This window comes from Chrysemys picta, chromosome 1 (genome assembly GCF_011386835.1).
Source record: "Chrysemys picta bellii isolate R12L10 chromosome 1, ASM1138683v2, whole genome shotgun sequence".
Lineage (NCBI taxonomy): Eukaryota > Metazoa > Chordata > Testudines > Emydidae > Chrysemys > Chrysemys picta.
In genome coordinates this window covers 183637191-183650180 of record NC_088791.1, presented here as the reverse complement: position 1 = coordinate 183650180, position 12990 = coordinate 183637191, and the positions used below count along the sequence as shown (strand labels likewise).

The 12990-nt window shown below is 45.8% G+C and overlaps 1 long non-coding RNA gene across 1 annotated transcript; it reads left to right on the top strand.

Annotated features, from left to right (window-relative positions):
* Positions 1–1184: 1184 nt before the first annotated feature.
* On the top strand, positions 1185–5578 carry LOC135977130 (uncharacterized). Its single transcript, XR_010594479.1, has 2 exons — positions 1185–1627; positions 3619–5578. It is a non-coding gene; the product is annotated as an uncharacterized LOC135977130 (long non-coding RNA).
* Positions 5579–12990: the final 7412 nt, after the last annotated feature.

The window sequence follows — 12990 nt, the reverse complement described above, 5'->3', positions numbered from 1 at the left end:
GAATTAAGAATTATGTACCTCAGGATACATAATTGGTATTTTTTTTTTAAAGAGAGCCTTTTAGGGTACCAGCTTAGGGTGTGAGTGGTAATAGGATGCAAAGCTTTTTGCTCCCCGGTCACTGTTCTTTATACCATCAACAACAAGTGAATGTTGGTGCCTGGCAGTTGGCCAACCTGTGTGAAATGAGTTGGTGGTTAACTAGGAATTGTACCAAGGTAAGTGTCAGCATCAAAAACCCACCACAACTGGTTCCATTGTTGGCCATCTCAATAGAGAAACAAAGGAGGAAATTTAATGGCGGAATAATTGAGTGACCTACTTCATCCCTTGAGGTGGTTCCTCCAAGTCAGCTTGACATGTCTCTGTGGCAGTGTGGAGAAGCTGCTTCTGCATGAGCTGCATTTGTTTTGCAGACAAAAAGAGGACTTCAGTCTCCAGGCTGTCAGTATAGCACTTCCCACCCTTACCCATCACCAGGAACTATTGTGATTAGCCCATTCATTTTTGGCACTGCCCACTTGACCTAAGGGAGGTCCACTGAGTACCAGTTAACATCTCTTTCAGGAGCTTTATCCAGGGGCTGAGGTCAAAAAGGCCAGCACCTTCCATCAATACTAAACTCACGTTAAATAACCTTTTCAAACTTGTTTATCGGAGTTAGGCACATAGGTATTTTTTTAAAACCCCACAAGGCAACAATTTGCAACTTTACGTGCATAAACACCTTTAAAAATCTGCTTCTTAGTGCTCAGAGCTAGTATCACAGAAATGTTCTGTACATTCTTCTTGTCCTTTTCCTTCCTAATACTAGCGTACAGCAATGTTACCCTGGTGCTCTCCAGCTCATTTGTATGAGCTTGGCTAGGATTGAGGGGGAAGGTTAGAACAGAGGGAAATCCAGTGGTGCTGGTCCTACTGACTCACATAAGTGTTGCAGGACTGGGTCCTTAAACTGTAAATACTTTTTTGTTTATTTGTGGGTCTTTGAAATAACAAAAATAATCAAAAGCAATTCTTTTAAGAAGGCTTGATGCACTTGTCTAAGCAAATAGTGTCATTCTATTGTCAAATTAATGTATCTATTATTCTGCACTGATTTGAGTAGCTTGTCCGGAGATCAGTAATAATTTCTTAATTAAAGTAATTACTCTTCAGGTGATTAGACAGACTGCAGTCTTGTAGGGATGCATAGCTCCCGAATCGCTAGCCCACAGGCGCGGCAAACTGCTCCCATGGCTACGAGGCAGGAGTGACCTTCAATCCAGCGTTTGTGTTTGGGAAACTTATTTGGCTGATTTGATTGTACCCTCGCAGCTGGTGTTCACGCGCTCAAGAGATGGGTTCGTTATCTTATGTGCATGTATACTGCCTGGCTTTTCTATGCGCAAGAATGTAACCACTAAGAAGAGTTGTAAACAAAGTAAGGAGAGAAATAAAAACCCCAGGAAAGTTTTCCTGGGAGGCTTTTTGCAAGAGGCTTTTGAAGCTCTCTGGCTACCAACAAACCTGGCGTTCTGTTTCCTTTCCTGTGTCGTCACCACAGCTGGTGACCCCGACGTGATACCCCTCTACTCACCGGCTGGATACGCCGAGCGCGCCCGCGGCTGTTTGCCGCCCCTTATTCGTGAGTATGGGGGGGAAACTTTCCAGTGCCCAGAAGGAGCACGCAAGAGAGTTACAAAAGATTATAAGGCAGCGATCATGTGTCGTTGTCTCGGTCACTCATATTGAGGACCTCCTAAGGGAAATAGATCGCCAGTGCCCCTGGTATCCGGACTGCGGGTCATTACAGCTTTCTGATTGGATACGGATTGGGATCACCTTGTATAGTGAACCCCGTGCCCCAGTTCAGCACCTGCTGCTCTGGCAGCGTTGTAAGGAGGCGCTGGAGGGGTTCGGCCCTGACGGCCTTAAGCCGGTTTCTCCTTTGCCCCCAGGTGATGGGCCACCCCCCTCCTGCCCGCAGCTGACCCCCCCTGCGCCGCCGCCCGTGGCGGCACCCCCATGCCTACCGGTCGGGCAGGGGGGCGCTGTCGCCGCGGCGGTGCAGCCGGTGCGCAAGGCCGGTCTCTTGACCGACAAGGAATCCAAGTGTGGGTTTGAGGCGTTCCCCGTCTCTAAGCGAAATAATGGAAACGGGGGGCGGGTAGTGGACTGGGAGGCTCTCCCCTACTCGGTTCTGCACGAGCTCCGGGGGATCTTGAAAGGTGTGTCTAACGGTTATCACTTGCTCCCCCAAGATTGGAAAGACATGTGTCGCATGGTGCTGTCTCCCGCGCAATACGTTGTGTGGGACAGCGAGTACCAGCGAGAGGCGCTTGCAGCAGCAGCACAAGGTGGGGGGGCTTATCTTGCTGAGCAGTTATATGGCACAGGGCAGTTTTCGGGCATCCCCGAGCAGGCAGTGGGCACGCCCCAGGTAGCTTTTCCCATCATTGGCCAGTGTGCCCGTCGCGCGTTTCACAGGGTCCCCGCTGCAAGCGAGTTCTCTAAGTCCTTCGACCCTGGCGGAGTTGCTGCAGGCGTGTACTGATGTAGGCACTCAAACCCATCAGATGGCCCTGCTGGCAGCTGCCCTGCACAAGGGGCAGAAGCCTCAGGGGAACTGCTTTAACTGCCACCATCCATATTGATGATTAGGCGTATGGCCCTCCCCCTCCGTTGGCTCACTGATGAGCCCGTATGGGTTGCGTAGTGGCCGCTTTTCCCCAGAATATGTGCAGTGTATATTGTAGCAGAGGTAAAGGAAATGCAAACCTACCAATATAGGTTGTGTTGTCTTGTTCAGATCACTGTGTGTTTGAAAGCAGGAGTTAGAAGTAAAAGGCAATCAAAAGACTGGGAAAGTTAATTGTGTCCCTTTTAAGTAAAAATCTTTAAGCTGTAGATAGCTTTGGATTTGGAAGCAAGCCAGAAAGCATTTGTATTAATGCAAGTTTCTAACTAATAAGGTAGAAGCCACTGAAATATGGGCTGCCTATGAACAAATACAAGGAAACATTTTAAGCAATGACTGACTGCCCAGAAGGGGTAGACTTCTGTTCTTTTGTCTTTCAGATCATCAGAGAAAACGGTTGCCAGCTGAACAGCATTCAATGTACCATGCATTTACTGGCACAATAGGGATTATTTTTGTGTTTTATGGCAAAAATTGTTGTTAAGAATTGCATACCAACAGTCTTTGGAAGCAAGGACATGGAGGGTTAACCCACTCCCCATATTGCCCATGGGATCCTTCTGGCTACCTCAGATTTCTAGCCAGAGGGCTGGGGAGGGAGGAAAGCAATTAGACACCTGAGGTTGTACCGAGTGCACTCCTCAAAAGTGGGTGTACTTGTCCCGGTTTGTTGCTCCAAAGCTCTGTAATAAAGTTATTTTACTGGAAGAGTGAAGGTTTCCTTTGTAGGTTAAAAGAAGCCGAGAAAGGGAGAAGAGGAAAAAGCACAGAATAAGTTAACTGAGAGGAAAATACAGCTTGCAGGCTCATCCAAGGCCACAGCCAAAACTTGGCTGACCCCCAAGACAAGGGGGGGGCTTAAATGTGCCCGAGCAACTATAAGATTTGCAAAACACTGCCAGGCATTAATGAAATGTGTTAGGTTTCTTTTCTCACAGGTAGAGAAGTGCTACCCAAAGACCCTAGCACCCCTGCCATTCATTAAAACCAGGAGACTGAGTCTATGTAAAGTCCATCAACGAAAGACTGCTTTGGCTCCATGCTGGAAAGGCCCTTTCCAAGTGCTGTTAACCACCAACACTGCTGTGAAGTGCCAAGGACTACCTGCCTGGACCCATGCTTCTCACTGTAAAAAGACCCCTCCACCTCGGGAGGACCTTTTGACTAATGATAAGCCTATTTCTCCTTCTAGTTCTGCTGTGCCGTCTGGACAGCAGGAAAAAGGAAAAAAGACAAGGTGAAGTGCTAGTAACCTCTCCCTTGTCCACTGACAGACCTACTGTTGCTTTGAATTTTTCTAAAAGACACAAAACCATTACAGGGTGATGTGCTAGTAACCTCTCCCCTGTATGATGCTGAACCATGACTGTTTCAGGAAAAGAGAAGAAGGAACACTTGCTTCATTGAAACCACAAAGTCCAGGAATTCCTGACTACAAGAGACATTAAGAACTGACCCTGGTGAAGAAACAAAAAATTATACACTGGCAGGAAGAAACTTATGGAACCCATTCTTGGGAACGTGGTATTGATTGGATTTTGGGGTTTATTCTACAGGCTGCGCCCTGTGTTTTGAATAAGTCCTTCAGTATGTATTGCCTTCCCTAATTGGATTTTAAATGATAAGTACCAAAGGCACCTTGTTGCCATTGCCCCTGCCATCTTCTCTACTACACTATTACCCCTGTAACACATCAAAATACAGACAATGACCCAAAAGTTGCTGACAAAGATGGTATTGAATATCACTGAGGCTGGGAAGGCATTGCAGTGGGATCTAGCATGTTCAGGCTTGGCCCACTGCCCTTACAGACACATCAGGAGTACCATCTGATCTGCGGCCATGGAGACATACTTAGAGACTTTCTGGGTAAAAGTGCAAACGTTCTCAATGCTCCTTCCAAGCATATGGACCGGTTGAGGGGGTGTGGCCTCCCACATACCGAATCCTGCCGGGTCCATGGGGAGGATGCATGTGGGATTGGGTAATTCACCAAAACATCTGGGAAATTAAACTACCTAGTATGCCCAGTTAATTTTAGTCAGTGCTCCTGAGATTACACCTGACAGGACACTTACTTTTTCAAGTTAATGACAGCTGTGTGTATGTTAATGACACCACATTACAAGACATTTGGGTCCACCTGGCACAAGTATTGAATCAATCTGATTTCTGCCTGGCCGTTGCCCCGAAAATGCAAGGTCTGTTAAGTACATGCCTTGTTCCTGTCTGCAAACCACCCAGCAACATCTGGGGTGTGAGACAGTAAAAGAAATGTGTTGTTTTAAGCTTACTGATAATAGTAATCGCATGCAATAGCAAATTGATATGCTGAAATGTTATGTTTAAGTTATCCGCTAGGACGTTTTTCCTCCTTGGTGGGATTATATCTAGTCATAGCTACTCTTAGAGTGGATGAAGACCCTTTTATAGTATGGGGTCTTAGTTTTGATGTTTGATGTTTTACTTTGCTGCTTTGTTTAATGTTTACCCAATCTAGTGACATTGTGTATGCTACCCTGCGAAGGTGCTTTGTTTAAACACCGCATATATAATAAAACAGGGGGGGATGTAGGGATGCATAGCTCCCGAATCGCTAGCCCACAGGCGCGGCAAACTGCTCCCATGGCTACGAGGCAGGAGTGACCTTCAATCCAGCGTTTGTGTTTGGGAAACTTATTTGGCTGATTTGATTGTACCCTCGCAGCTGGTGTTCACGCGCTCAAGAGATGGGTTCGTTATCTTATGTGCATGTATACTGCCTGGCTTTTCTATGCGCAAGAATGTAACCACTAAGAAGAGTTGTAAACAAAGTAAGGAGAGAAATAAAAACCCCAGGAAAGTTTTCCTGGGAGGCTTTTTGCAAGAGGCTTTTGAAGCTCTCTGGCTACCAACAAACCTGGCGTTCTGTTTCCTTTCCTGTGTCGTCACCACACAGTCTAAATAGCCTTCTGTAGTTTTCTTTCCAATAAAAGTCTAAAAATGAACAATGAAAATCAAGCTTATACTATGGGTGGGATTCACAACTTTTAGGTGCCCTGCCACCGAATGCCACCTCCCAAACCTGAGTTATATGCCCAAGCCCCCTATACAATACACATGGAGAGTAGGTGCCTATAAATGGGACTCATAAAAGCCAGCCCACTGAGCGGGTAACTGTCTAAGCTAGCCAACAGTTCGGTGCCTCCCTCCATTTGGGATTAATAGAGTGAACCTTCTCCTGAAGTTAGACGCATAAGCCAGGTGAGTGTTTTTCATAGAAAACCAAGGAGGGGAGAGGTACAACCCTTTTATCCAATAGTCAAGTGGTTAGAGCACTCACCCAGGCTGTGGGAGACCTGGCTTCATATCCCCCCTCTGTCTGATGTGGAGCAGGGATTCAGTCTCCCACCTCCCAGGAGAGTGCCCTAACCACTAGACTATATGTCTCTCAAGGTATGTCTACACTAGCCACTGGATTGGCGGGCAGCAATCGATCCAGCGGGGGTCGATTTATCGCGTCAATCCTTGAGCACTCTCCCGTCGACTCCTGTACTCCACTGCCACGAGAGGCGCAGGCAGAGTCGACGGGGGAGTAGCAGCAGTCGACTCACTGCAGTGAAGACACAGTGGTGAGTAGGTCTAAGTACGTCGATTTCAGCTACGTTATTCACGTAGCTGAAGTTGGGTAACTTAAATCGATCCCCCCACCCCCCAGTGTAGACCAGGCCTCAATCTCTCCCTCTGAAGCCATTCTGGAGTATAATTAAACAGTTAAATTTAAATAGTCTTTGGAGAGAGGGATGGGAACCTGAGTTGCCCACCTCCTACATGAATGCCCTAACCACTGGTTATAGAGTCACTCTCTCTGTCCCAAGAAACAAGTCACATATTCTGTCCCCTCATTTTCAGAGGCCCTTCACATTGTCAAACTGGTAGGGTTCCACTGCACAGGGGTAGCAGGATTTGGGTGGGGTTTGTAAGGGATTACCACTGACTGTGCTTTAAGTACAGCTCCACAGAGGTCCAGACGCAGGACAGGAGATGAGCAGGGATTAGGATGGTGGATCAGCATGCGGAAGATCTACTGACCATTTCCCTTCATGCCCCTGCATGGTGAAGGCACAGCAGCAAGAGAAGCTGCTAATTCCCCATGTTCTTTGGAAAAATAAAGCTTGGAATTAGATTTGGCCCTGTAAGAGTATGTCTACACCTCATCTGGAAGAGTGCCACCCAGCCCGGGCCCACAGATTCATGCTAGGTTTGCTGGTCTCAGCCGCCATCTTTGCCACAGTGCTAACACTGTTATTTTTAGCAATGTTAACTCAAGTGAAGCTAGCTTGAATTTCAGAGTAGCAGCTGAAGAAGTGGGCTATAGTCCACGAAAGCTTATGCTCTAATAAATTTGTTAGTCTCTAAGGTGCCACAAGTACTCCTGTTCTTCTTTTAGCTTGAATTTGTCTACCCAGGCTAGGAGGCTCACTGCCAGCTGCAGTGCAGCCGCACCCTGAGTGAAGGGAAGCTTTGCTAAAAATAGGATGAAGGTTCCTTTGGAATACATTCAAGCCATTCAGGGCTTTCATTCCACCTCACTCTCAATGGGTCCCACTGTGTCTATTGAATATTTTTGTCAGATATTGGTTTTAATCACCAAGATTATAGCGTGTGATGTCTTAATCACTAGTTCGCTTTAGTTGTATTAGAGACTGTGGCTCCTTAAGTCACTTTATCATGTGAAAAATACTGAAACCCCAGCTGGGACTTCACATGTTGCCATTTCCGTTCCTGCACAACACTGGGATACATATCACAGATGGTCCATCCTTACAATGATTTATTTGTATGTGTATCATCTCAGCTGTTTTGGCAGCACTGGCTGGGATGGGGCGTTTGCCTGGCAAAGACTTTCAAGTGGGTACAATATTCTGATCAAAGGGATGTGACTGTGATGTACACTTCTGGAATATTTTCTAACAATGGCACATCTGTGTTTATTCATATGCAAGTGTGTATTTTCTATCCTGAGAAGTGGGGAAAATACAACAAATGTCTTATGGTACTGTATCTAACATCAGTGGAGTGATGATGTGTTTCTCTATAATACAGTGGTATCTGATTTTTCTGCATTTTAACATGGACCCTACACAAAGTGCAGGGGAAAGACTGTACAAACACTAATCTAACATCTCTAGATGCAGACTATGTAGACGTAACCAGTACTTAAATGATACTTTCATTGTCATTTAAACCAAACCAGAATTAACATATAAAATCCATATATATGGCATATCTTCATTTACAAACTGCAGCTTCTATTAGAGAAAATTATCCTTCCCCCTCCCCCCCAGCTTTGGGAGGTTTCAAAATGAAGGGAGCTTCTGTGTCAGCACAATAGAACAAAGGTAATCTCAGCTTCCTTGCTACAACTGCTGCTCATGATATTCTACTGCATTATTGTATATCTCCGACTAGCACACACCAAACCCTCTGACGAGGCAGACAATCACTTGCTAACAGCCCCCTAAAATGATGAGAATAGATGATGGCCAACCTGGCTGCAAGGGAGACGTTATTAAGAAATTAACTTTATTTGGAATGCGTGTAGGGAATGATTCTTAAAAGGTATTTGTACTTGTCAAATGGATGAGGTATTTCTTTTTTTTTTTTTTGTGAGTTTTTACCTTTTGTGGCTACCAAATGTAGGTAGCTTCCGTTAATAATTGAATGGTTATGGTGTGGCTAATTAATGGGGTGTTATTAAGAGAGTGTTTCTTAAGGAGCTAATTGCGGCCTGAATCTAGACTCGTTTACACCGGTGTAAATTAGGAAGTGTAAAACAGGTGTAAAGTCAAAATGAGTACGCAGGAGGCTATGTATGGCCCAGATGAACTCAATGTCTTGGGAAACAGGATCAACTGGCTTCATTTACTAAATAGATTTTGAAAAGAATCACATCAAATGTTCACTCCTTTAAGGGTGTCTGGTAGTAGCTGAATAAAAAGAAAGCTTGCTAAATACCATTTCTCTGCATGGAAAAGGTTTGTTCCAATAAAATAGCAAATTGAAATAAATAACTTAGAGAGCTTCTCAGACAGGCAGTACACAGTAGTTCACTATATTGCAGTCTTAATCTGCATCCCTAAAAATTCCAACTGAAGAAAACATGAAGTCTGGCAGTTCACCATCAAATACATTTCAGTCATCATGACAAGGAGAGTCTGCCAGAAGCAGGAGCTGCTCAAAAATGCACAAGACAGTCCTAGACAACTCTACTTCATGATAGATTCACTCTATTGTACTGAATGTTGCTATAATCTGCATGCTATTACAGCCAGATTTTTAAAGGAGGCCTATAAAATACACCTTAAAAGCATCATGCATATCTGTTTTTCTGCACAAAACCCTACATTTCAGAAGTCTGCCCTGAAAATGTGGTCCTTTACATTAAGGTATAGTCTATGATTGGTATATGCTAGAAGATAGAGTGCATGGTCTAGTGCAGGGATCGGCAACTTTTGGCACGCGGCCCACCAGGGAAATCCACTAGCGGGCCGGGCCAGTTTGTTTACCCGCAGTGTCCGCAGGTTCGGCCGATCACAGGTCCAACTGGCCGTGGTTCGCCGTTCCAGGCCAATGGGGGCTGCGGGAAGCAGTGGCCAGCACATCCCTCGGCTCACGCCGCTTCCCACAACCTCCATTGGCCTGGAATGGCAAACCGCAGCCAGTGGGAGCTGCGATTGGCCAAACCTGCAGACACAGCAGTTAAACAAACCGGCCGGGTCCACCAGCGGATTTCCCTGATGGGCCGTGTGCCACCAAAGGTTGCCGAACCCTGGTCCAGTGGTTAGGGCCCCAGCCAGGAACTTAGGAAACATGGGGTTCAATACTCTGCTACAGACTTCTTGTACAACCTAGGGCAAGTTACTTAGCCTCCCTGTGCTGCAATTAGCATTTGTAAAATGGGGATAATATCAGTTCCCTACCTCAGAGGGATGTTGTTGGGATAAATACATTAAGGACTGTGAGGTGCTGAGGTACTACAGTTGATGGAGGCCATAAAAATAACTTAGATACACAGTTAAAGCAGCAATATTTTAGCCTCTCATTTTTAAATCCAATTTTACTGAAGGAAAGCTTGCCTCCTGCAAAAATTTCCAGATACACAAAAATCTTCTCTCTCCAGTCTACAAGAATTCTTTGATCATATACAGAGCTGGGAGGGAGAATTTTCTGGACATTCCCCATCCAGGCACCAGGGCAAGTTTTTATCTGGTTGTTGGAGGTAAGGAAGAAGAAACCAGAAAGAGGCTTTCCCCTCTATCTACCGTATGCTCTTACTGGCCCTGTAAGAGCCAATCACAACTGCTGTCCCTGCATTCAGAGGACCCTCTGCTTTCACACATGGAACATGATGAAAAATCGCAAAGATTTTTAGTTTAGTGAAGGAGACATGCTAGAAGTATACAAATTGATTAATGGTATGGAGAAGGTAATCCAGGTGCTCCTACTTACTATTTCTCATAAGGGAATAGCCAATGAAAACGAAAGGCAACAAATTCAGAAATGATAAAAGGACATTTTTTAAACACAATGCATCACGTGGAACTCATTGATCCAGTACAAAAGGGAAACCACAATTTTACCAGGAGGAGTCAAAAATGGATTAGTTATTTACACATAGAATGAGAACATCTACCACCATATTAGATCAGGGGCGGGCAAACATTTTGGCCCGAGGGACGCATTGGGTTTCGTAAATTGTATGGAAGGCCGGTTAGGGGAGGGGGTCTTGGCCCGGCCCCCACCTCCTATCTGACCCCCGCGGGACCCCTGCCCCATCCACACACACACCCGTTCCCTGTCCCCTGACTGCCCCTGGAACCCCTGCCCCTGACTGCCCCCTGCTGCCCCATCCAACCCCCCCTTCCTGACTGCCCCCCTGGGACTCCTGCCCCCATTCAACCCCCTGTTCCCCCCAACTGCTGTCCACACCCCCGCCCCCGACCACCACCCCCCCAAACTCCCCTGCCTCTATCCAAACCCCCCTGCTCCCTGCCCCCTTACCACGCTACAGCCACACCGCCCAGCTGGAGCCAGCCATGCTGCTGCCACCGCACAGCACAGAGCACCGGGTCAGGCCAGGCTTTGCAGCTACGTTGCCTCAGGAGTTCACAGCCCCGCTGCCCAGAGCATTGCGCCAGCGGAGGAGCGAGCAAGCTGAGGTGCAGGGGAGGGGAAACAGCAGTGGAGGAGCCGGGCGCTAGCCTCCCGGGCTAGGAGCTCGGGGGCCAAGAAGGATGGTCCCCCCAGATGTGGCCCACGGGACGTAGTTTGCCCACCTCTGTATTAGATAGTTTGAAAAAAAGATTGTGAATCCTCATGCTACAGGGCATATAAAGCCATTATTTGATGAGGGTTAGAAGGAAACTTCCCCTGTCGGCAAGTTAATCCATAATTGTCATTTACAGGGATCCTTACACCTTCCTCTGAAACAACTGGTACTGAGCACTACTGAAGACAAGGCACCTGATTAGATACGGTATGGCCATTACTATATTTCTGACTCCCTATGCTGCAAATTACTGAGCATTTTCAGAGGCTAGTGTTAAAATTAAGTCCCCGGTTCTATAACAACCTCTGCATCAACTTAAAAAGCAACTAACACCAGTTAAAGAGAAACTAAATAAAGAAACCTAAGAGAGATCAGTACTATAACCAACAATAATGCAATATCCCCATTTTGCACCACAAAAACTTTAGCGTTGTTGCATGCATTTCAGTAATGCCTAGCGGCCAGAATCAGAGAGCAGGGCTGTATTGAGCTAGACACTGTATCAACACTATAAGAGGCAGCTGCTGTCCCAAAGAGCTTACCATCAAAATAGGGGAAACAGATGACTGGTAAGAGGGGAAACAGAGACACAAAGAGGTGAAGCAGTGTTGCCAACTCCAACAATTTTATCATGAGTCTTCTGATATATGGTGTTTTTCTTAAAGCCACAGGCTCCTGGAGAGAAACTTTCATGAAAAAAAAAGTTTATTTCTAGCCCTCATGGGGGCAGAGAAAGACTCAAAAGCCAGAGGGCAAGGACCCCATGATTATTATTTGTAAAATACCACGATTTTAAGCCACTCTCTTGTTTGAGAGGCCTGACTCAGGATTTTTGAATGCATGGGGTGGGCTAGCAATATTGTGAAGTGACTTGTCCAAGGTCACCCCACAGGTCAGTGGCAGTGTCAGGAATAGAAACCAGCTCTCCTGAGTCCCAGTCAAGTGCACCAACAGCTAGACCATACTACCACAGGTCTACCAAATTTTAAACAACCTTCTTTGCACCTGAGAGGAAAAAAATTGTGCTAACTCTATAAAGGAATACAGATCACATTTCACTCACAGTTTTAATACCAGCAATAGTAGGATGAGTCCTGATTAGATGAATCAGTGGTTCAGAGATAATGTTAAATAAAAGAAGAGACAAAGGGCAGCTTTGCCATTATTAAATGCAATATTTGAGTAGCTTCACCATTCATCAGGGTTGCAGCATGGAAGAGGTGTGTGTAGAGGAATTCCTCCCTCCCCCGAGATAGTTTTTAATAAATCAAACTATAGCTCCCTATATGATCCTGTCAGCGCTCACCAAGGAAACCGGGATGAGTAGGACCAGTACTGAGCTGAAAGTCTGCTAGGGAAAACCATAGAACACTCTTCTCTTTGAGCAGCCCTGCCTCTAATCAAGCAGGAAACGGGGACAGGGTGAGAAATTGCAAACAGGCATGAAAAAAATCAATGGAGAGGTCCCCCAGGAATGTATGAAGTATCCGGAGCAATTTCCTGCAGTAAAGTTTTGCCATAAAAAGTTTGTACCCAATAAGAATTTATCTTGAATCTACACACAATTAATTCAGCAGCATGGTAAGCCAGGGTTTGTTAAAATATCATTCCTTCTATTTCACCCAGTTCCACAGCCCCTGGTAATCACAGCAGATTGTTTTACGTTATTTTTTGCCTGCTGTTTGCCTCAGCCTCCTCCCTTCCTTTCTTTATTTCCTATTTCAGCCTTCATCCTCACTGCCCCTCTTCCAAACTCCCTTGCCCTTGTATTCATTCATCCTTTCTTGACAACCTCCACCACTTCCACTTCTCCCCAAAATAAATTAATGAACCAAAAAGAAATTAACAGGTTTAGTCCCCAACATAATTATTACCGTTTGCTGTGCTTGCCTGGTATGTCCTTTTCTCCATAGCCTTTGTTTGTTTGCTTGTTTGTTTAATCTTTTCCCATTACAAAATGTTAGGGTCAGACACCATGTCTTTCTATGTGGAAGGAAAG